This window comes from Myxocyprinus asiaticus, chromosome 32, assembly GCF_019703515.2.
Source record: "Myxocyprinus asiaticus isolate MX2 ecotype Aquarium Trade chromosome 32, UBuf_Myxa_2, whole genome shotgun sequence".
Classification (NCBI taxonomy): Eukaryota; Metazoa; Chordata; class Actinopteri; order Cypriniformes; family Catostomidae; genus Myxocyprinus; species Myxocyprinus asiaticus.
The window spans coordinates 22981636-23004681 of record NC_059375.1 but is presented as its reverse complement, the minus strand read 5'-3'; the positions used below and the strand labels follow the sequence as shown (position 1 = coordinate 23004681).

Below are 23046 nucleotides of genomic sequence, written 5' to 3'. Positions count from 1 at the left end.
AAACCTACAGTATTTCCTCCACTTTTAGAGCCGTAATCTAATCTTGTTTGCATTAAATAAAACTGCTCAGATTAAATTCAAGCATTTGTTAATAATAATAAAAAAAATCATTATAGCAACTGTTCACTACAAAATCCAAGAAAACGCATAGATTTAAAAGTATTTTTCCTTTTAAAGAAGTTCTCTGGTGGTACCTTAGTGCATGGATGGTATCACATAGTAATACCCAGGGGTTAAACAGGGATTTTGGAGGTGGGGGAACCCTAAAATCGGGTGGTGATTCTGGTGCCTTTGGGGAGATGTATGTTTTTTGAGCAAGCCATGCTAGAACATGAGACCGAATGTGTGAAATGTATCAAAACAAAAACTGGTTCAGAGCATACAAGAAATGGAACAGATTATCATAAAAGCTGCCATTTAAAATAAATAAATAAATAATCGAATGTGCCAGAAAGACATTCTGAACCATTACGGCCCAATTTAACCCATGATAATATTATGATACTGAATGATTATAATATTGGTACAATATCCATATAATATTGTATTCACATGGCTTCTCAAGTTAATTAATTATGAAACATGATCAATAACAATGGCATTACCATGGTATGTTCTATCGTAGGGTTAAATAGTGACTGAATTACAAACAAATGTAAACAAAACATACAAAAGCTGAACCTATATTGCAAACTAATTTGAACAACCAAAAATTCACATATATTTTTCCATGGGAATAACAATCTTTTGAAAAGCTAAACACTGCACTAGTGTTTGTGTTAACTAGGCCAAAAGCCTTACAAGTGCTTATTCTTTAGCCTACATTATTTCTGCTGGCTGCAAAGCTGCTTTTTCTAAGCATTATGATTGTATAGGTTTAAATGAGTTCAGTCATTTGCCCTTTGAGTGAGGCAGCCATTGCCACGCTCCTCTCTCAGTGTGGGAGTTTGGAGCAACTCTTCTGAACAAACACACAGGCTGATCTCTGACCTGAGGTAATCAGACACAAATTAGGCATGCCGAAAGCCTGTCCTCAGTCATCTGCTATTTACACACTCCCCAAGCCTAGATTTTCCCTTTTTGTCTCACTCTGTGTGACATCCAAGTTCATCCTTCCTCTTTTAAATTAAAACATCATGACACTAGAACCACCCACCTCCCCAAAGCCCTGGTTAAAATCTGATTACATAACGAGATTAGCCACAAAAGTTTTGATCTGCTGACTAACTTTGCTCGTTCACCAAAAAAGCATGCAGGAATGTTTTTGAGGTGAGGGTTTTTGGTTGCCAAACATAGTTCCTTTAGCTTCTAGTTATTAGTGTGGCCTTTAATTTATTTGACAATGATGCATTGATATGAAACATTTCTGGAATTTACATGTTAACACCTGTTCCAACTGCTGGAATTCAACAAGATGACAGAAACAAAAGGAGAGCACAGTGTTTGTTAAAAAAAAAAAAGAAAAAAAAAAAAGGGTGCAGCGGTGCTTAGCAGACATACATGTTTTTTCCTGTAAACAATTTATTTGCTGGGCTGGTATAGGGACGTGGGAGATTAGCTTTCCATCATAACCAAGGGAAGTGGTCCAATGAAGGAGGTTATTTGTGGGGAGGAAAAGGAGAAGCCCTGGGGTGGAGGTTTGCTTTTCTTCATTAGCCTTTGTGCCTGTTTGTTTTCCATAAGTTGCACTGTTCCCCTCCTGCCTCTGAACCCCCTTTGAACAAGCCTCTGTTTATTTCTTGCAGGGCGGTGGCCCACAGTTCCAGCGAGCCAAGCCTGGGGAAATCATTAACCAGAAACAAAGCACAACAGGACACTGGTAGGTTCTGTGGCCTTCCCTTTCTGTCTTGCTGAATATAAGAGAAACATATATAGCTCTTTCCACTTTCTCAAGACTTGTGTGTAAGGGATAATGCACAGGTAGTCACTGATTATAGCAAAATATCCCCTGTTAGGGTGATCACGACCCTGATACTTACCATTTGTTTATTTCTTTTTTTATTTATTTGCTATAATGATCTGTATGAGTCTGACTGTACTGCCCTACAAAGTTAAAACACAGTAACTACGACAACACTAAAGCAGTGGTTTCAAAGAACTGTGGTTTGCCTTGGTTTTTGTGTGGATTTTACAATTACTGCTATTTTTTACACTCCGTTTTCTCTGAATGTGAGCGTAGTTGAGACAAAACCATCCATCACACGACAGATCATAGTCCAAGAGACCTGATTTCGGTCATAACTCAATTTTGACAAAATGTGTAGTTACTGTATTTCACCAAATAGCATGTCAGTGTACTTTATCCCACTTGTTATGTGGCTACTTACTAAATAAGTAAATAAATGGACATGAAATATTGATTTGAGTTACAATTATTTTATCATGTGAGAAGAGAGATGAAGAGTCATGAAACTAACACAGTGTTGGAGATTGGTTGCCAGGCACAACAGTCAAAAATAGTTTAGTGGCCATTATAGAAAAGTATTTGACCGCAGAATGCCGTGATTTAATAACCAGAATCAAATATTTCTGAAAGCCGTATAATAAACCCAAGTAGGGTCTAATGCAATGGCCCAGTGGCTCGGGAAAAATGTACTCTTCTGAATTTTTTTGAGAGGGGGGGGTCTGGTGTTCAAGTAGGGCCTTGGTATAAATGGCAGCTAGTGTAGCTATTCTCAAGAAGGAAATAGGAGACATACATTCTCTGAATTCCAGCCAACTTTACTGTATGTCTGGCTTAAAAATTGCCCCGTCCCTTGGACTTGAGTTTATAATACCTCTGAATGGAATTAAACACTCTTTCAGTCTAGACTTGCAAACTTTGCTTTGTATTCATTTGGTCCATCTGATACGTCTTTACAGCAGGTTATTCCAGTATGACAGCTGTCCTGCACCAGAGTCTCATGCTGAAAAAGAATTTGTGTCATTTGGATTAGAAGGTGCTTTTGCACACCTGTCTGCAAGTACAATTTGAAGCTTAGCTGTGTCAGAAATGAAAGTAGTCTTCTTTCTCTCTCTCCTGCCCTGCAGGCGGCTGCTACAGATGAAGCATAATTGCAGTGTAATCCTGGCCCCAGTTCGAGGGTTTCAGAAAAAAATTATCCCAGAAGACAAGATAATAGCCTACCAGTCATGCAGAGCTGTTTGCTGTTGCACAGATGTTTGAGAGAGTGCTTCTAAATGTACATGTGTCCTGTCTCACACTGTCAGATTAGTTAGCAGCATGTGATAAGTACATATGTCCCTTGCACAGGGTAGACGTAATTCTGAAAAGTGGAAAATCAGTAGCCATGCTTCAGTTTTCAGTGTAAAACCAAAAAGTCCATGTGAACTGCTTTGAATATTAAAAACACTTTAAAAACAAAGAATACATTTAGACAGACAGGGTAATATTGTGCCCATATGTATGGTTATTGGGTAACCGTAAAGTTTACAGAAGCTGGCCATTTTCCATGTTAGTTCTGGTTGGTTTCTGCTGGTTTGGTGTTAATCTATCTGGTGGACTATCACAAGAAACCCACTTACAGTCAAAAGCACAAGAGGTCTGCTGCTTTGAACCGGTAAAATGAAGAGCAAGTGTGGTTGTTTTCTGTATGATTTATGATTATTCTCAGTACATTGTCAATAAAGTAATGGACTCAGCAATAAGGGTGGCTGCTGGCCTGAGGCCATTGTGAGAAATTTTTTGGCCAGTTAACAGAACTGCCACTTGCCCTGTCAGGGCAGTGCTTTCATTTGGATTATGACATTTGGATTTCAGGCAATGTTTTTAGCATTGTTGTTATGAATTCTGCCAATTTGAACTTGTCACCAAGGTAACATTATCTAGCTGGCTAACATGTATAAGTTTTGTTGAAATTGTGAGAATGATTTGTTATAGTCTTAAAAGTGTTAGTAAGAATGACATGAGCATTATAAACCAGTCAGTTATATTTTGCATTGTATGCCATCGTTTTCCAGCAATTTCTAGTAATTTTCTTTTGTAGATATACATGCAAAAATACACCATAATTTGTATATATATATATATATATATATATATATATATATATATATATATATATATATATTTATACATTTTAGTTAAGTCAAACAGGCCAGCAGAAAAAAAATCCTTAAAGGAATATTCTGTGTTCAATACAAATTAAGCTCAATCGACAGCATTTGTGGCATAATATTGATCACCACAAAAGTTAATTTTGACTTGCCCCTCCTTTTCTTAAAAAAAAAAAAGCAAAAATCTGAGTTACAGTGATGCACTTACAACGGAAGTGAATGGGGCCAATCCGTATACGTCAAAATAAACAATATGCTTGATAACATTATTTTAGTGTGATCAAATTGCTTAATAACCTTTTCTGTGTAAAGTCATATGCAATTTTACAACTTTGTTGCCATGACGATATAAACAAACCCTAAAATGACTGTAAAAATGATGAATTTAACAACTTTACAGCTCAAATAATATGAGTTTTAACAGAAGAATTAATGTGTTTTTATAAAATTATAAACTTTACATTTCTGTGTTTAAACCCTCAAAAAATTGTCCCCATTTACTTCCATTGTAAGTGCCTCACTGTAACTTCTATTTTTTGCTTCTTTTTTTAAGAAAAGGATGGACTAGTCTAAATAAATTTTTGTGGTAATCAACATTATGCCACAAATGCTGTCGATTGAACTTAACTTGTATTGAACCCATAATATTAATTTAACGTTGAGACCTGCATTATTATAGTCATAAATGAAAGATGATAGCTAAACAAAAAAAATGCTACCTTGATTTCTAATGCCAGGGCTCCAGACTGCGACTAAAATGGTCGCAAATGCGACCAAAAGTAATTGCGACAATCATTTAAAATCTAGATGGCACTGGTGACAGTCCAGTTGTGTGCGTTCATATGTGGTTTTGTCAGATATCATCTTGTGAGTTATTGAATACATCTTTAGAGTGTGCACCAGTGTATCTCGCACCACTTTTCACCCATTCGGTTGTGATGATGAGCTCGCTGCACCGCACACAACAGCAAACCCAGCGTGAGAGAGTCGTGAACAAAAAACTCTTTTGAACTGGATCATGAATCACCCGAAAAGAACTGAGGGTTTGAACTCAGGAGCTCAGGTTAGCAGTTTGAATCAGATTCACTTTCTCAGCGAATCAGCCGTCAGTGTCTTCACATCTGGGAGTGCAGACATTTCAAAATAAAAGTCCCATGTGTATTTTGGGCTTCTTTATAATAAAAAGTCCTGTATTTTGTACTACTTTTTTTTTCTTCTGGAAATTATTGATTGGGATTGGAGTAGCACAATAAACTGCATCTGGGATTTCATTAAATTTGCACTTAGTCTCTGTGTCTGGGCCAACCGGTAACAGTAAAGAAAAACTAAGGCGATATTTAAAACAATAATAATAATTAAAAAAAAAAAATCAGATTATGATGATGCGTTTCCGCCTTATTTAGCAACGTAAATCTAGCAAACTTTTTATATGATAATTTTTTTAAATATTGAGTGTAAGTTTATAACATTATGCTTTGTTATATTACCCTGGAATTAGTTTTAAAAATGAATTACCACAGCTGCGAGGGGGTTTGGTTTACAGCTGCTGAGAGAGTGACAGTAAATTTGGCATCTTCTCCCATCTGACTGTCTTAATCCACCACTCTCTATTTTTATTTATTTTTTCTTCTGGAAAGTCATTCAAATGTAAAAGTGCCTTTTTTCTTTTGCTCTTGGAGCAAATAGGTAAGTGAAACTAATATTTGCTGTGATCTCCCGTTCACTCCCATTCACTGCTGTCGAAGTTTACCATGCAAACTTTTACTTTCGCATTCCAAAACCTGGAGTGTGAAAAAAGGTCTTTTGAGGGACTCATACACAACTATAATACAAGGTGCAAACATTCATTTATGCTTAAGAAGATAACACACTATTATATGCATACTATACTTTATGTAAATATCTGTAATGTAGATTCTGAAGAGCAGTACTAAATAAATATTTTTTTTATCTCTTATATTTATATAAATTATGAAAGTGGTGTGAACATTTCTGAGACAAAAGGGAATGTTAACTTATCTTCTCAACTATATATACCGTTTATTAAACCTCCGATTAATGGGTTATCAGCTGTCTTCCTTTTCTTTGGCTGTCTATCTTGTTTCTGAACAGCAATCTAAATCGAGCATTTCTGTGATTTGGCAACTAAAAATAGCCATTTGGCTCCTTAATGTTTCCATTTAGGAGCCAATGGCTCCCAAGTCATTTTTTTAGTCTGGAACCCTGAATGCCCATAAATACAATGTCTTATGCCCAAATATACACTGTCAATTTAATACACTTTTTTTTAACCCAGCCACAACCCTAACCGACTGGTAACACTAACCTGCCAGAACAACTCAGGTGGTGAAGTTGGTTGAACAGCATGGCCTGTCTGGTGAAAGGAAATCTTGTTGGTTAACCTAGTTAGGAAGCCTGTTGGGTACACCAACACACCAGCATCCAAAACACAACATATGCTGTTGATCAGCTATGCTGGTCTTTTCAGCAGGCTTCTCTCTGTCTTTTTTCTTTGAAATTCTGAAGTTGGTGTTACAGAAAAGAAACCAGTGCCAAATGTGATATGTATTTACCTTGGGGAACTCTCAAAGGGTAAGAGGCCCTCTACCTGTGTTATAGGGCTTCACGCTTTTGGGTTACAGGGGTGTTGGGGGGAATATGGTGTGGGGGTGAGGGTTTAGAGTTTACAGTACAATTAATTTTTCAGTTACAGCCTAACACCTCATAAATTTCACCTGCTGCGACACCACTGAGGCCCGATGAACTTGAAGCATGCTGAGGGGAAGTGAAGTAAGCAGCTAGATCTAGGCGGGATATTGCTTTTCCATAACCCCCCGCCCATCCCTCTTTCCTCAAGGCACCTTCCTCCAAAATAAGAGTGGTCTTAAAGGAATAGTTCACCCAAAAATGAAAATTCTCTCATTATTCACTTATCCTGGTGCCTTCCCAGATGTGTATGACTGTCTTTCTTCGGCAGAACACAAATGAATATTTTTAGAAGAAGATAGAGCTCTGTCGGGTCCTTATAATGGAAGTACACGGGTGCCAGCACTTTGACGGTCCAAAAGTCACATTTAGACAGCATATAAGCATTCCATTTGACTCCTGTAGATCAATTAATTTCTTCTGAAACGAATCGATAGGTTTATGTAAGAAACAAGTCGATAATTAAAACGTTTTTAACTAATGCTGCTTCCATCCAGGGCTCTGATGCAGTTTGAAATGGCCGAACTCTCATGTGACAATTGTTCTTCTGTTGTAAATAAGTGTCGCTTCCGAGTTCTCGCATGAACTCACCGACAAGTTTCGCGTCAGCTGCTGGCAGGAAGAGCTTTCTAAAAGTTGATAACATTTTAATTATCTATTTATTTTTTTCACACAAATGTATCAGTTTGCTTCAGAAGACATTCATTGATCGACTGTAGGTGTGAGGATTACTTTTATGCTGCCTAAATATGACTTAGTCCATCAAAGTGCTGGCACCCGTGTACTTCCATTATAAGGACCTGACAGAGCTCTATCTTCTTCTAAAAATCTTCATTTGTGTTTTGCTGAAGAAAGACAGTCTGGGATGGCATCAGGGTAAGTGAATAATGAGAGAATTTCATTTTTGGGTTAACTATTCCTTTAAGATTAGATAAAGATCTCACTCAAGAAATTGAAGTGCTTGTTGCCCTTGTGCTCAGAACCAGTGAGCAATTTACTGTATGTAAAAATAAAAAATAAAAAAATAAAAAAAAATTCATATTCTTAACCTTTTTCATTAGTAAAAAAGTCCAGATTTCATGTTATCATCTGACATATTTAGTTGTCCCTCCAGTTACATTTATCTTTAACATTATTTTGAAAATAGTAATGACTCATACATGAATATTTTCACCATAATTTTAACAATAATTATAACAATAATAAATGCATTATATTTTTAAACTTAATGTATATTTTCACCATTAAGGTAATTTATTTATTTATTTATTTATTTTTTGCAATATTTTACTGTAAAATTAAATGTATTGTCTTGTTAAACATAATATACTGTACATTTTTAATTATTAACTGTAAGGTATTCATACTTTTTACATCTAGAAAAAAGTTTTTTGCTATATTTTACTGTAAAATTGCATGCATTGTCTTGTTACACATAATATAAAATTTCACTATTAACTATTATGTAATTAATACTTCTTACATCTGAAAAAACAATATTTGCATTATTTTTTACAGTGTAGATCATTGGATCAGTTCTAACTGAATTGTGATCACATTTCAGATATTGTGATTCATTGCATTATTTAGTAAACAATCATAATCTAATCGAACAGAGCAAGTATTTGCTCCCACAATAAATGGTACCACTGGTGACAGAACAGATGTTCTTTATGTTCTATCTCTGTTCTCTCCACAGTGCTGCAACCTCAAGGAATGATTTGACATGACAGTATACAGGCCTACACAGATAAATGCATACGCTTAAAGGATCTCTAATCACATTCCTTATGTACCATCCCCCCATGCGGGTAAACACAAAAGAATTACAAGGCGTGCAGGAGGGAACAATACAGTATGTACTGTCCTGAGGCCCTCTCCTCTCAAAAGTATGCAGCAGTGCAGCGTACACGTGCAAGAGTATTTCTGTCTCAGAAACCAGTTTGTATGCTTAGAGTCTACTAACCTTCAACACAGATCATTACATTTCTAGCTTCTGCAACATGCCACTCCTGCATCAATAAATGGTTTTCTATAAGAAAAAATATCCATAGCCCATCTATAAAGAGTGTAACGTAAGCCAGCTGGTAGGTAGCTGTGCAGTGTGTAAACCTCACTCCCCTGGCCTCAAGAGGCACACTAGAGACTGACACTAGAGGCTTTAGCCTCCTTGTTAGCATCCCTGCCTCCCATGCTGGAGACCCCGGTTCAAATCCCACTTGGAGTGGGTTGAGCAAGACTGGTTACAAGAGTACACATATACTCTGTTCCAAAACCTAGTTGGCTGTCTACAAAGGCAGCATTTTAAGGCATTATAGGTGTACTCCAGACGTGAAGGCTTTTCTAAAAGGTAGGCATCTTAATTGTGCTGCCTTCTAAGATACCTTCTTTTGGCCAAATTCTAAGGCAGCTTAGGATTTTTAAGAGGGCTATAAACTGAATCCCACCCCAGTATGTTGGATTCTCTTTCTCTCCTTCGCTGCAAAGTTGGTCAAGTTTTCCGACAGGCTGTTAATGTGGGACATTAGGTAAATAGAGCAGGAGGCAAAGTGAGTGTCCTGTTCCTTGACCCTTCCCACATTGCTAGCAATACCGACTGTTTATTTGGGAGGTTTAGGACAGGCAGACTCCAGTCCAAAAAGAACACTGTCTATCATTCCCATAAGGACCAGAGCACTACCTTTGATAAAACCATTTCCTTATAAACTCTATTTATGGATATGAGTGCTGCACATAAAACCAATTCTAGTGTGTGTGTGTGTGTATATATGTTTGTCTATGCACATGATCTACGCCAGTTGTGGCGGCTCTACCAGATGTGCACTGGAAAAAAAAAAAAGGATTTTGTGGTGAAGTATATATAGCAGAAAAGATTCATTACTATCTACATTGAATAAGTTAGTTTAAGCTTGAACTTGAATTAAAAAAAAAAAAATCTACATTTGTACTCAATTCAAGCATGTAAAAATGTATGTTCTATTCCAGACATAGGCTCTTTATGGCCCGCGGGCCGGATCCAGCATGGTTTAATCTGGCACGCGGCTCATTTATCCTAAAAGTTTATTCAGTTATCTTGCATTGGGACCTAACATGCCTCCACAAGTGTTTAACATGTTCAGGGTTTCCAGATAAGAGATGCAAGGTGATGTTGTCTAATAGACTTCAAAGCATACAAGTTTTCCTGTGGAAGGCTTCCGTGTGTCATGTATTACATGACTAAGTACGTTAAAAAAGCTTCGAAATGTCAGTACACTTTTAGAACTGCACCCAAGAATTTCACACACCATTGCACTTGTGTATATGGCTGTGTGACAATAAAAGTGATTTGATTTGATTTGAAAAACATGGCTTAATTCAGTGCTACATTGCTTTAGTAAAATGTGCAAACAGGAGTGAGTAAAATGTACTTGAAACAGAGTTTTACAAGTAAACTATACATGAGAATTTCTAATTAAAGCCACCAAGATTTGTGTAGCCTTTACTTGAAACTCTGGTCTGTTAAATTTACTAGCAATGTCTGTATGGCAATTGTTTCCTAGGTTGTTTTTTTTTTTAGGTAAACCCACACATTTTTTTTTTTTTTTTTTTGTCATGGAAAGCAGAGATTTCATGGTGGTTTGCTATCCATGCTGTGGTGGTGATATGAATTGCTCACTCTAAATTTTAACTGGCCCTATGATGACCAACCCCCAGATGTGTATTTTAAATGTCATATGCTTCATTTGAAGGACTCATAAATTACCTCCTAGAATAGTGTCAATGCGAATAGCTCTTGTGAAATTCTTACCCTACTCTCCAGGTGTCTTATTAGCTTCACTATGAAATGTAAAGTCACTAGTCTGGTTCTCTAAAGGGTAATGTACATTATTTTTTATTCACATAAAGACAATTGTCTGCTCCGGAGAAAGTACACTATATTGCCAAAAGTATTCACTCACCCATCCAAATAATTGAATTCAGGTGTTCCAATCACTTCCATGGCCACAGGTGTATAAAATGAAGCACCTAGGCATGCAGACTGCTTCTACAAACATTTGTGAAAGAATGGGCCGCTCTCAGGAGCTCAGTGAATTCCAGCGTGGTGCTGTGATAGGATGCCACCTGTGCAACAAGTCCAGTCGTGAAATTTCCTCGCTACTAAATATTCCACAGTCAACTGTCAGTGGTATTATAACAAAGTGGAAGCGATTGGGAATGACAGCAACTCAGCCACGAAGTGGTAGGCCACATAAAATGACAGAGCGGGGTCAGCGGATGCTGAGGCGCATAGTGCGCAGAGGTCGCCAACTTTCTGCAGAGTCAATCGCTACAGACCTCCAAAGTTCATGTGGCCTTCAGATTAGCTCAAGAACAGTGCATAGAGAGCTTCATGGAATGGGTTTCCATGGCCGAGCAGCTGCATCCAAGCCATACATCACCAAGTGCAATGCAAAGCGTCGGATGCAGTGGTGTAAAGCACGCCGCCACTGGACTCTAGAGCAGTGGAGACGCGTTCTCTGGAGTGACGAATCACGCTTCTCCATCTGGCAGTCTGATGGACGAGTCTGGGTTTGGCGGTTGCCAGGAGAACGGTACTTGTCTGACTGCATTGTGCCAACTGTGAAGTTTGGTGGAGGGGGGATTATGGTGTGGGGTTGTTTTTCAGGAGCTGGGCTTGGCCCCTTAGTTCCAGTGAAAGGAACTCTGAATGCTTCAGCATACCAAGAGATTTTGGACAATTCCATGCTCCCAACTTTGTGGGAACAGTTTGGGGATGGCCGCTTCCTGTTTCAACATGACTGCACACCAGTGCACAAAGCAAGGTCCATAAAGACATGGATGAGCGAGTTTGGTGTGGAAGAACTTGACTGGCCTGCACAGAGTCCTGACCTCAACCCGATAGAGCACCTTTGGGATGAATTTGAGGGAAGACTGCGAGCCAGGCCTTCTCGTCCAACATCAGTGTCTGACCTCACAAATGCGCTTCTGGAGTAATGGTTAAAAATTCCCATAAACACACTCCTAAACCTTGTGGAAAGCCTTCCCAGAAGAGTTGAAGCTGTTATAGCTGCAAAGGGTGGGCCGATGTCATATTAAACCCTATGGATTAAGAATGGGATGTCACTTAAGTTCATATGTGTCTAAAGGCAGATGAGCGAATACTTTTGGCAATATAGTGTATATGTGATTTTTGCCCTCCATGGGCAAATATGTGATATGTGACCAGTCAAGTTTTGATACACCTACTCATTCTTTTTTAGTACTATTTTCTACATTTTATAATAATAATAATAATAATGTTTCCCTGCCTTCGGCCTGAGACAGCTGGGATAGGCTCCAACACTACCCGCAACCCTACATAGGATAAGCGGCTATAGAAGATGGATGGATGGAATAATGTCATTATTAATTATAATATATATATATATATATATATATATATATATATATATATATATATATATATATATATGTATGTATGTATTTTTTTTTTTTTTTTTAAAGAAGTAATGTAAAGTGTCAAATGAAGGCACTATTTATATGACTACAAAACTGATTTTAAGCATGTGCCTTTATCTAAAGTGGTTTAATCATCATGAGTTAAACTAAGTGTGTCCAAACTTGTTACTGATAGTGTATGTACAGTGGGTGTAGGCGTGTGTGTGATCCATCATAGCCTGTAGGTTTGTGTGTGTATTGGTGTGTTTACTGTATGTGTGTGTATGAGAAACTTTACTCGCTTGAAGTTTATAAGTGGATTAGACATGGATGTGGAGATTTCCTGGGGAGCTCCCAGCATGAGGCGCACACAGACAGGGAGGTTAATGAGAGTTTGTTTGCTGTAGTCTTGTGTTTCACCTTGTTGCTTGCTTCATGACTTTTGGGAAACAAAAAAATGACAGCTTGATCTATACAGCTTTCTCATCACCATTTTGTGATTGAATTTCAAACATTTAGAAGTATGAATTATGAATTTAATCTTGTGGCATATAGGCAATGGATGGGCACAAGTACCTAAATATTCCGCAATTATCGATCATGAAAATGTATCGACTTTTTTTCCCCAACTTCAAAACATTTAACACTAATCAAAATTCAGCAACAAATACACCATATTTGTAATTTTGGGATTGTTTACAAAGTGATATCGTGTGGTTTGATACACCAGACAGCAATTTGTGTCAACACTGTTCACTCAGATGCATCAGCAGTGCTCAACACTCTGGAGAGGATTAGAGGGCGTTCACTGGGGATGCGTTATTCCATTTGCAAACTGCTAGTTGGGAGCACAACTGAATGGAACAGAACACAGGTGTCTTAAGATGTATTTCAAATATTTAATTTAGTGCCGCAAAATGGACTGTTCGTAAACACGACCTGGGCATTGTCATCCATAACACATAAAGAAGACCAGTGGATAGTGGACCAGTGGCTTTGAGCTTCACAAGACATTACTCATCAGATGGAAATAATTTAGTGTGTGCAACATTTTTACCATAATGAATACAAGTTTTTTTTTTTTTTTTTTTTCTCCAGGGGTTCATTTTGTAGTTCATGACATCTGTTCTTCATCTATAAATAATCCGAGAGGCCTAACCAATTTTGCTTGTCAAATTAATGTATAACACAGTGGCATAACAAATGTCACATAACATCACATTTACATGTAGCAACATTCTAATTATTATTTACATTTTAAGATTTCGTAGACATAAGTGTAATAGTTCCAGATATGGTGATTTGAGTTGAAACAAAGATTTGAATCTGTTTACTTTACAGTCTTAAGAATGTTGTTATTAGTGCCAGTTGCGCAGTGGGACTAACATTTGCATTATATACAAGAGGAGCAATGATTTGAATGTGTGTTTGTTTGCTGTAGCCTCTCTGTTGGCACTGATGGAGTGAACGAAAAATGAGCCGGATTAGCACACGGAGCCTCCCGCTCCTCTCAAACACATTACAGTCAATATTACTTAATCATTTAATTAGCTTGATTACAGATCCCTCACAGCGTTTGCTGCATGATACACCTGCTGTCGCCGCACCTGCACATCAGCACAAAAGCTTCCTGTCTCTTAGGGATGGGCAGTATAACCAAAATCTAAATACAAAAATTGTATGAGTAATTTCATATCAAATAACTGTATATATTTATGTTTGATAGAAATTCAGTAGAATTTTTTTAATATGAAATCGCCATGTGGTTATGCTTATTTTTTGGATAATGCCATGAATGAAATTAGTTTGCTAATAAACAAATAAAAGGTACTTCATCACATTTGATTATTTTCTCATTTTATTCGAAACTGAATGGACACAAACCAACAGATTATTATTCATCTTAACATTTTAAGGCATCAGTGCTTAACTGTAAATCCAACATTATAAAAATAAATGTATGCAAATGTAGCTAGTGTGATAGAAACAGTAGAGTAAAATCTCTACCTTGACACATTTGTACCATTGAACAGTATATACTCAGCCATACTCTCTCCCAATGCATTCTTCTCTAAACCCCTCCACCAATTACAAATTACTGCAATCACTGTTACCTGTACAGGTAGGAGCATTTCCTGAGGGAGGGATTTGGGTTGCCAGATGGGAGAAAAGCTGAAATTCCAACCAGTGCATGATAGCTTTCAACTTTAACCCAGATGAAATACCAACAGCAGGAAGATAAGAAAAACAGTGAGTAGTGGGTTACCCTGCTTTCATTTCCTTACACGGCCTTAAGAATGACAAGCTCTGGCCAGATCCTCATTCAAAAAATCAATTTAATTCATTTCTGTTATAATTTGTTATATCTTGCTTTTCGCAAATGCTTAATTAATATAAACATTCCCATATGAATAATTTAACCCTGCAAACATCTTAGTACACATGTCTCTGGAGCTATTGAGCCAGCATTCCTTCCTGAATTATAAGTTCCTTCCTGTATTAATAAGTTAATTCTTGCTGCTTACCAAACTGGACCATATCCTTTGGTAATATTATTTCCTTGATTCATTAAAGCGGATTTAACCATGGAATGAATGGCAATCGTATAGTTAGGGTGGTAAAGGTTTTAGAAGGCTCCAGATCTTACACAGTTGGTGGTATTGTGGTGCCAAGTGGAGTGACATTCCGAGGAAAAGTTAGGTCACACATTTTTTAGTTTACAATAAAAGGCTTGAAAATACTTGTAATGAATCCGTCTGTCTGGGCAGTCATGTCCTAATGGAAAATGTCAAAAGTTGATTTGAAGGTTTGACAAGAAGCAATCTCATGTGTAGCTATATTATGAAGTATGTTGTTTTAGATTATTATTTAGGGATGGGTCATGCTAATCAAGTAGTTGATTAGTGAGGTAAAGGTCAAGATTTAAATATATATGTATGTATATACACTACCGGTCAAAAGTTTTGAAACACTTGACCGAAATGTTTCCCATGATCTTAAAAATCTTTTGATCTGAAGGCGTATGCTTAAATGTTTGAAATTAGTTTTGTAGACAAAAATATAATTGTGCCACCATATTAATTTATTTCATTATAAATCTAAAATGTAATAAAAACAAAAAATAAAAAAAAAAGTTTTTGAAATTGATAACTTAGACCAAATAATAAAGAAAAGCAGCCAGTAAGTGCCCAGCATATAGATGGGAACTCCTTCAATACTGTTTAAAATGCATCCCAGGGTGATACCTCAAGAAGTTTTGAGAAAATGTCAAGAGTACATGTCTGCAAATTCTAGGCAAAGGGTGACTACATTGAAGATGCTAAAATATAACACAGTTTTGATTTATTTTGGATTTTTTCAGTCACAACATAATTCCCATAGTTCCATTTATGTTATTCCATAGTTTAATGACTTTACTATTATTCTAAAATGTAAAAAAAAAAAAAAAAAAAAAAAATATAATAAAGAATGAGTAAGTGTTTCAAAACTTTTGACCGGTAGTGTATATTAGGGCTGTCAGTCGCTTAAATTTTTTTTTATCATGTTTAATCACATATTTTTTTGTAGTTAATCACGATTAATCGCAGATTTTGAAAATGCTGAAATTTGACACCATATATACTTATTTTCCTGTTATTTTCCCAAAGTCTAATTGGGAGGTTGACTTATTGAAAGAATTAGTCCCCATAGGTTGAATATTCATTCATATTTTCATTCATTTCATATTTCTATATTCTATATTTATATCTCATCATTTTACAATTAAAATATTTGTGTTTGCAACTGCTGTGTAAATGCATTTATTCCTGCTCTGTGAAAATACATATAATTTCCACTTCAGATGCAGCTTCTGTGCCACCTTTACTGTGTAAAGATAGCTTTCGTCCCCATAGGCAAAGTATTCATTGCAATGGGCATTAAATCTCTTAAACCCTCATCTTCCACGATAATAATCTGCCGGTAGACTGTGGCTATCCGCTTTCCTACAGCAATCGTGAAGCTGCGCTCATGATTCGCGTCAGAGTGCCAGCTTCAAGCGTCGCTTTGAACTCCACAGAAAAAGCCAGTGATAGTTAAGACTTGATGTGCTTCTGTGGTCATTAAAATGCACTGAAATAGGCTTCAAATACTTGATTTCTATCACAAGTCCCATCTAGGCTTGTTTTGTACAACAAATAATAGCGCTAAGAGGTCCTTTCTCCATAATTTTATCACTGACAGGGAAGCGCTGTTGTGGTGTGTCCTTCACTGTAATGACTCCAGGCGGACACATTGCAAAGGTTCCGCCCTCCCAGCAAGCGTTTATGCTGGTTTATGCTGTATTAACTGTAAATGCATTAATTGTGATTAAGAAAAATTAACGCTGTGATGAGGAGGAGGGCCTGGCCGGACCTTGAGGGTGCACGGCCAGCACAGAGTCAACTAATCAGCAGGAGAGAGAGAGAGATAAAGGGGAGTCAGAGATGCCAGTTCAGGAGAGAAAGAGAGATACACGCGGCCACGCTGTGTGTGTTTGTAGTGCGGAGGAGGGCGCGGCCGGGCCGGAATGACGCATGCCCGGACCCCAATCACCCTGATGAGGCGAGCAAGAGATAAAGGTGACCAGAGATGACAGTTCGAGAGAGAGAGAGAGAGAGAGAGCTTTAGGCAGCTGTCCTGCATGTTTGGTTGTTATTTGGCTTTTGCTTTAATTCACTATTAAATTATGAGTTGCACCTTCAAGCCGGTTCTCGCCTCCTCCTTTCCCTTTGAACCCCTTTACATTGGTGCCGAAACCCGGGAGGGAGGAGGATTGCCCGTCATAGAGTCCTCAACACTGCCATCCACCCAGGGGAGCGCCGCTGCCATCCACCGGGGGACAGAGTAGCCCGACTGCCCACACATGGGGAACGGCCATCTGGAGCGGTCGGGCTGCTGCCAGGGGTGGAGGAGTGTCCCCACAGGCCGTCAGTAACGCGGAGGGGCGTTCTGTCTGCTGGGGGTTCGGAGGTTTGACTCCAGTCTGCCTGGGGAGGAGCGGCTGTTTTTGTTTAAGTTTATCATTAAACTTTATTTATTTGTCAAGCCGGTTCTTGCCTCCTCCTTTCCCTTATAACCCCTTTACAGTGTTTATGTTTGTTTTATGTTGTTTTAAGTTCAGTTACATCATTAAAGTTATGTTGACTGTCCTGCTGGTTCCTGCCTCCTCCTTGCCCATCTTGAACCTGTTACATTGGTGCCGAAAACCGGGAAGGAGGAGGGATGTGCTGTCGTGGAGTCCTTGCCGCTGTCGTCCACCAGGGGAGGAGCCACGGCCATCCACTGGGAATCGGAGGAACTGCTGCCATCCGCCAGGAAGGGGAGGAGCCGTTCTGTCCGCCAGGGGTTGGAGGACTCGCTGCCGTCCACCCGGGGAGGAGCTGCTGTCATCCGGCAGAGGGTGGAGGAGTGGCTGAGGGATGGGCCACGGCGTATCCGACGTATCTCTCTGTGTATCTCTCCCGCTCGCCCTTTTCCCTCTCCCCTCATCTCTCCCCAGGTTCCCAGGAGGTGGGGTGGACCATCGGCTGGCGGAATGGCCGGAAGGGCAGCGTCTCCCTTCCAGAGATGATTGGGGGGGCCCCGGCCTGAATCAGGCAGGGGAGTAGTGTGACAAGGAGGAGGCCGTGGCCGGGCCGTGAGGGTGCATGGCCGGCGCTGAGTCAACTAATCAGCAGGAGAGAGAGATAAAGGGGAGCCGGAGATGCCAGTGACCTCGCTGTGTGTTTGTTTTATGTTGTTTTAAGTTCAGTTATGTCATTAAAGTTATGTTGATTTTTCTGCTGGTTCCCGCCTCCTCCTTGCCCATCCTGAACCTGTTACAAACGCGTTAAACGTTTTAAATTAATCACATGCAATTAATGTATTAATTCCAACAGCACTGATATATATATATATATATATATATATATATATATATATATATATATATATATATATATATATATTAGGGGTGTAATGGTACACAGAAGTCACGGTTCGGTACGTACCTCGGTTTTGGGGTCACGGTTCGATACGAGTTCGGTAAAACAGGAAAAAGCAACAAATACCAAATGCTAGGTGTCTTGTCATTTATTTTGAACAGACAGTAGTGCAAATTACAGTTTGTTCCACCTAGCGGCATTTAGTCCCCCCTGAGGTAGTTGGTACAGTACAGCCTCCTTTAGTGTATTAAGCACTAAGCAGTAAACAGAATGCACTCTTGCATAGGCCATATTTTTTTGTAGGGTTGATAATAAAACAAAAGGTATTTGGTCACAATCAGCTACAAGACTGAAAAGCATCTCTTGTGTTATAAAAGTACAAAATAAATAGAATAATGAAAAATAAAACTTGTGCATTAGGAGAAGCCATTCTTGTTCTGGGTTGGTGCATAGATGGTCTCTTCTTCTTCTTGTGCTCTTTTTCCTGTTGTGGCGGTTAGCCAACAGTGTTGCATTACAGCGCGCGCCCCCTTCTGGATTGGAGTGGATCGCCTGTGACTGACTCAGATGTATTCTTTGTCTGACTGCATGCACCGAACTATGACGACAGTACTGTGATGGTTCAGGAAGAATACATGTACCGTTACACCCCTAATATATATATATATATATATATATATATATATATATATATATATATATATATATATATATATATATATATATATTATAATGTATATATATATATATATATATATATATATATATATATATTACTTTTGATATTTGTAGTGGTGGTGTTATACTGTTTACATGCTGTGGTTCTGTGCTCTAGCTGTTAGAAAGTTTGCAAGGTTTACAATTGTGTCTTTTAATTCACCCCCTTTAAAGTATCGTCTTTGGTTGTTGTGTCGCATTTCACACTTTTTTTGAGCATCACATTTTCAACACAGCATGTCAAGTTAAAAACGTCTTTAGATCCATATATTCTGCATTATTCCATTGCACTCCATCTAGCTGTTTTTTGTTTTTTTTTACACAAGAATGTGTCTTAGATTACATCCACATTAATCTGGATACATTTGATTTGTTTTCGAACTGCTCTACAACCACACTGCCGTTTTCAAGTGTTTTTCAAAAACTGCTTGTCCACACTAAAACATTTGAAAACTCTTAAATCCCCTTACTGCACATGTGAAAAATCACCTTTCCATGTACGGTCTGAAACGCAGTTGTCCTCATGTTCCATCGCTAGACAGCAATTCTGAATAAACTTTGAAAGGAATGCAATGTGAATTTTCTACAAAGTAACATGTATCTTCAATAACACTATCAAAGTGAATAGCAAGCACAACATAGGCCGCCATCTTGATTGTTTTGGGTTGAATGGATCACATGACTACGTCACATGACAACAAATACTTCATTATTTTCAGATATCTCTATTTACAGGCTGGCAGTCCTGCAGTGAGGTGCTGCTGGCCTGTGCTCTTCAACTGGTTTGGCCCGGGCTGCCGTAGACAGCAAGCGGTGTGTCCACTGCCAGGCGGAGTGCTGTTTGTCTGGGCAGAACACGCCAGAGCGAAGCTGGCTGAACTCCCAAAGGAGAAGCACTTTGCTAATCAGATCCTCTTCAGCACAGGCTTTGCTTTACAGCACAATGGGTCTTTCTCCCAGGCATGTGCTGTGCTGTTGTAATTATTTCCTTCTCTGGGCCAGCTTCACCCAGATTAGAGGAAATTGATTTAATGGCTTTGACTTAGTGGCTCGGAAGGTGACATCCATACTAAAGCATAAATGAAGGATTACTCTTTTTCTAAAAAGAAAAACAGAACAAAAAAGGGTAGACAAAAGCTGGTCAATTATTAATGTGCGAGCAGAGCCATGTGAGCAGTGATATTAGAACAGTTCAGAATTTAACATATGTTTACTAGACAAAGAAAGTGTTTCTCTTTCCTCTTTATGTTGATGTCTTTGGGCTGCCCCCTGCAATTTTTCACACTCAAATTTAAAAGCTTACCATTTACACATACTGTGGACTAATTGCCATGAATTGGTCTCATTTTTTTCAGAACCCCTATTTTGAATAAAAGACTCCAATTGCTCGTCCATAGACATTCAGTCTAGTTTTCAGTTCATGCCCACCCCCATTGTTTCATCGAATATCTTGGCGTCTGAGTAGACTAGAAGCTTAATCTAGGTGGTATTAGAAAGCTGAGATCCTCCCTTTGCGATGATGTATAACATTCTATCCTAACCCATCAAAAGCCAATAACATATATTTCCGATGATTTGTTTAGCATGCTTTTCCTGCTTGACCCCATATTTTCTTCTGGACATCTAAGATGTAACATTTGGTTAATCACACAAGCAAGCTCACAGACAAGTAAAAAATTGCTATTTTTATTTTTAGAAAATTTCCTTAGGTAAAAGCAGATATAATTTTTCTTAGCTATTTGGGGCTCACAGCAGCAGTGTTCAGCGCATAAATGAGATGTTTGTATTTGATGTCTTACAATTATCATATTTCACTTTGTGATTCTTTTTAAAATATTTTAAACTCTGGTATTAGGGCACCACCATAAACTGTAGAATGAGAGCTTTCATTTGATATATGATTTGTCTATTTAAGTTCTATTTTAAAGACATTTATATTCATATTAATATGTCTACCACATGACCTAGGTGTCGCTGATTTGCGGCGCAAATGTTGTCAGGCCTTATTTTGTTATTTTATGTAAGATGAATGCAGAAGGGATGGTTATCTTTGAAAAGTTCAGATTCTAAGCTTTCAAACGATACCCCATATGCCTGACTTATGTATTCGTAGACTTGAATATTTTAAGCGTAAACTTTTTTTGTGACATAGCGCCCCCTTTTTGACCTGCAACGTGTCCGCAGAGTTGAAGAGGTTAACTTTTGTCTGTATATTTTCAAAATCGCCGAGTTTCTGAATAAGACAACTTATTAGTTTTATTGAAGCCCTAAATAGACTGAATACTGTCAAAAACAGCTGGACAGAATGCAACACGATGGAACAGAATATAGCGATCCCAAGATTTTTTAAAAGTTGGACTATTTTAAACTTGATGTAATGTCTTAAAAACGCAGTGCTCATGTTGCAAGACACTCATAAAACAGTGCAAGTTATGATGCAAAGGTGAAAGACCTCCATCTGCATGTGTATGGTTGTTGCAGTGGTGCTTTAAAGGGGAAAGACGCAACTTCTAAGAGAGGGTTTTAAAGCACAGCAAGCTAAATAAAGCACTAATGCTGAAAATACTGTATCAAAACAGAAGATAAAAAAAAAAAAAAACTAAAAAAAAAATAGTCCCTCACTAATCAAGATGTTGATCACTGTGACCCATCTTTACTTGGGGAGAGGGTACTTTGGGTGTTGTATAGTCAAGGCAGTATTAACGCACGGGCTTATCAGGGCATCCGCCACCCTATTGTTCCTTGTTGATGCTCGTGGGAGGACACCTATGTAAAAGCATTCAGTGGGAGCCGCTGATGTAAACACAGAGACAGTGCGCAACGACGAAACCAACGAAATGTATGACTTGTAAGTTTAAATGTAACCTAATAGATCTGCCGCTGTCTAGTGTATCTCTAATATGAATCAAACAACAATTATAAGAAAAGGACAAAACCACTCACTGCTCTTGGCTGGATAACTTTACTTGCATAACTCTAGTATAAAAGTATAAAAGTATTATTCATACAGGGAAGACCTAGTTTTAGTTTTATGTCAAATTCATTCTGAATGTAAAAGGAATAGTTCACCCAAAATGTTTTTTGTTTTTTTTACATTGTTTACATTGTTTTTTTATTATTATTATTTGGAAATTATTTTGTATTTTATTTTATATTGTTATGAAATTGTTTTGGACTGTTTGGATTTGTGAACGGCGCTTGATCTGTGCTCTGTGCAAGTTTCTATTGTAAACAATGACGCGCTTTCTGCCTCCTCCTCCACGTGACGCGTGACCTTACCAACGAGCTTACGTCATCCCTCTCATGAGCGTGCGTCACAGAGATGTACGGAAGTGAACATTTGTAGTTAAAAAGTACATGAGTATTGTTTTGTTTCTAAAAATAATCAATCGTTTGCGTTCAGAAGAACTTTATTTGTCGACTGGAGTCGTGTGGATTATTTTGATGCACCCTAAATATGCATTTTGGACCGTCAAAAAATGGAGGACATTAACTTGCATTGTTTAGAGGAGGAGGCCTGAAATGAAATCCTAAAAGTCTTACATTCTGTTTTGATGAAGAAAGAAACTCAGATACATCTTGGATGGTCTGTAAATTAAGAGTAAATTATTAGCAAATTTTCATTTTTGGGTGAACTATTCCTTTAAATTTAATACTTGATACTGTTATTTAAAAAAAAAAAAAAAAAAAAAAAAAAAAAAAAAAAAAGCTGTTAAAATTTGTTTTCTTAATTTGTGTTTTTTCTTTCTGTTCATTGCTTTTCTTTTGTTATTTCATTACTGACTGTTTACTACTTTTGAATAATAACTTGAGAACTTAATTATTTTATAATTAACAAATTAGTTAGTGTTAGGCTATTATTTGTTGTGAAATTGAAGATGGTATCAAAAATCATCACATTTTACTAAAGACTACTGAAATTTTGGTATTGTGATAAATGTATATATTGTGTATGGTAGATCTTGCTGCAATAACATGATGGAAAAGTAGATCTTATTCCATAGAAGTGTGAGCACCCCTGCTGTAAATTATGGTGATGGATGCTTTCCTTTATTTGATTACCGTGCGTACATGCAAGTTAAAATAACCTTCCCTACCCAGCACAGTTTACATTTCTGTCCCAGAGAATGTAGCTGATTGCATAGGTATAATACTATTAGGCTGGCCATGTCGTAATTTTAGGAAACATACAACAGAAACTCTGACA

At 37.9% G+C, this 23046-nt stretch overlaps 1 protein-coding gene across 9 annotated transcripts in view; it reads left to right on the top strand.

The window, feature by feature from the left end:
* Positions 1 to 23046, top strand: part of LOC127422825 (thyroid hormone receptor alpha) — a 217262-nt gene that overhangs the window by 98075 nt on the left and 96141 nt on the right. For 4 of the 9 annotated variants that reach the window (XM_051666606.1, XM_051666607.1, XM_051666610.1 and 1 more), the window contains exons 2-3: positions 1746 to 1823; positions 14307 to 14430. The exons of 2 other annotated variants lie outside the window; for them this stretch is intronic. The gene's annotated coding sequence lies outside the window, so the exon portion shown is untranslated. The remainder of the gene's footprint in view (positions 1 to 1745; positions 1824 to 14306; positions 14431 to 23046) is intronic. 3 more of the 9 variants (XM_051666608.1, XM_051666611.1, XM_051666613.1) reach the window with 1 other exon arrangement.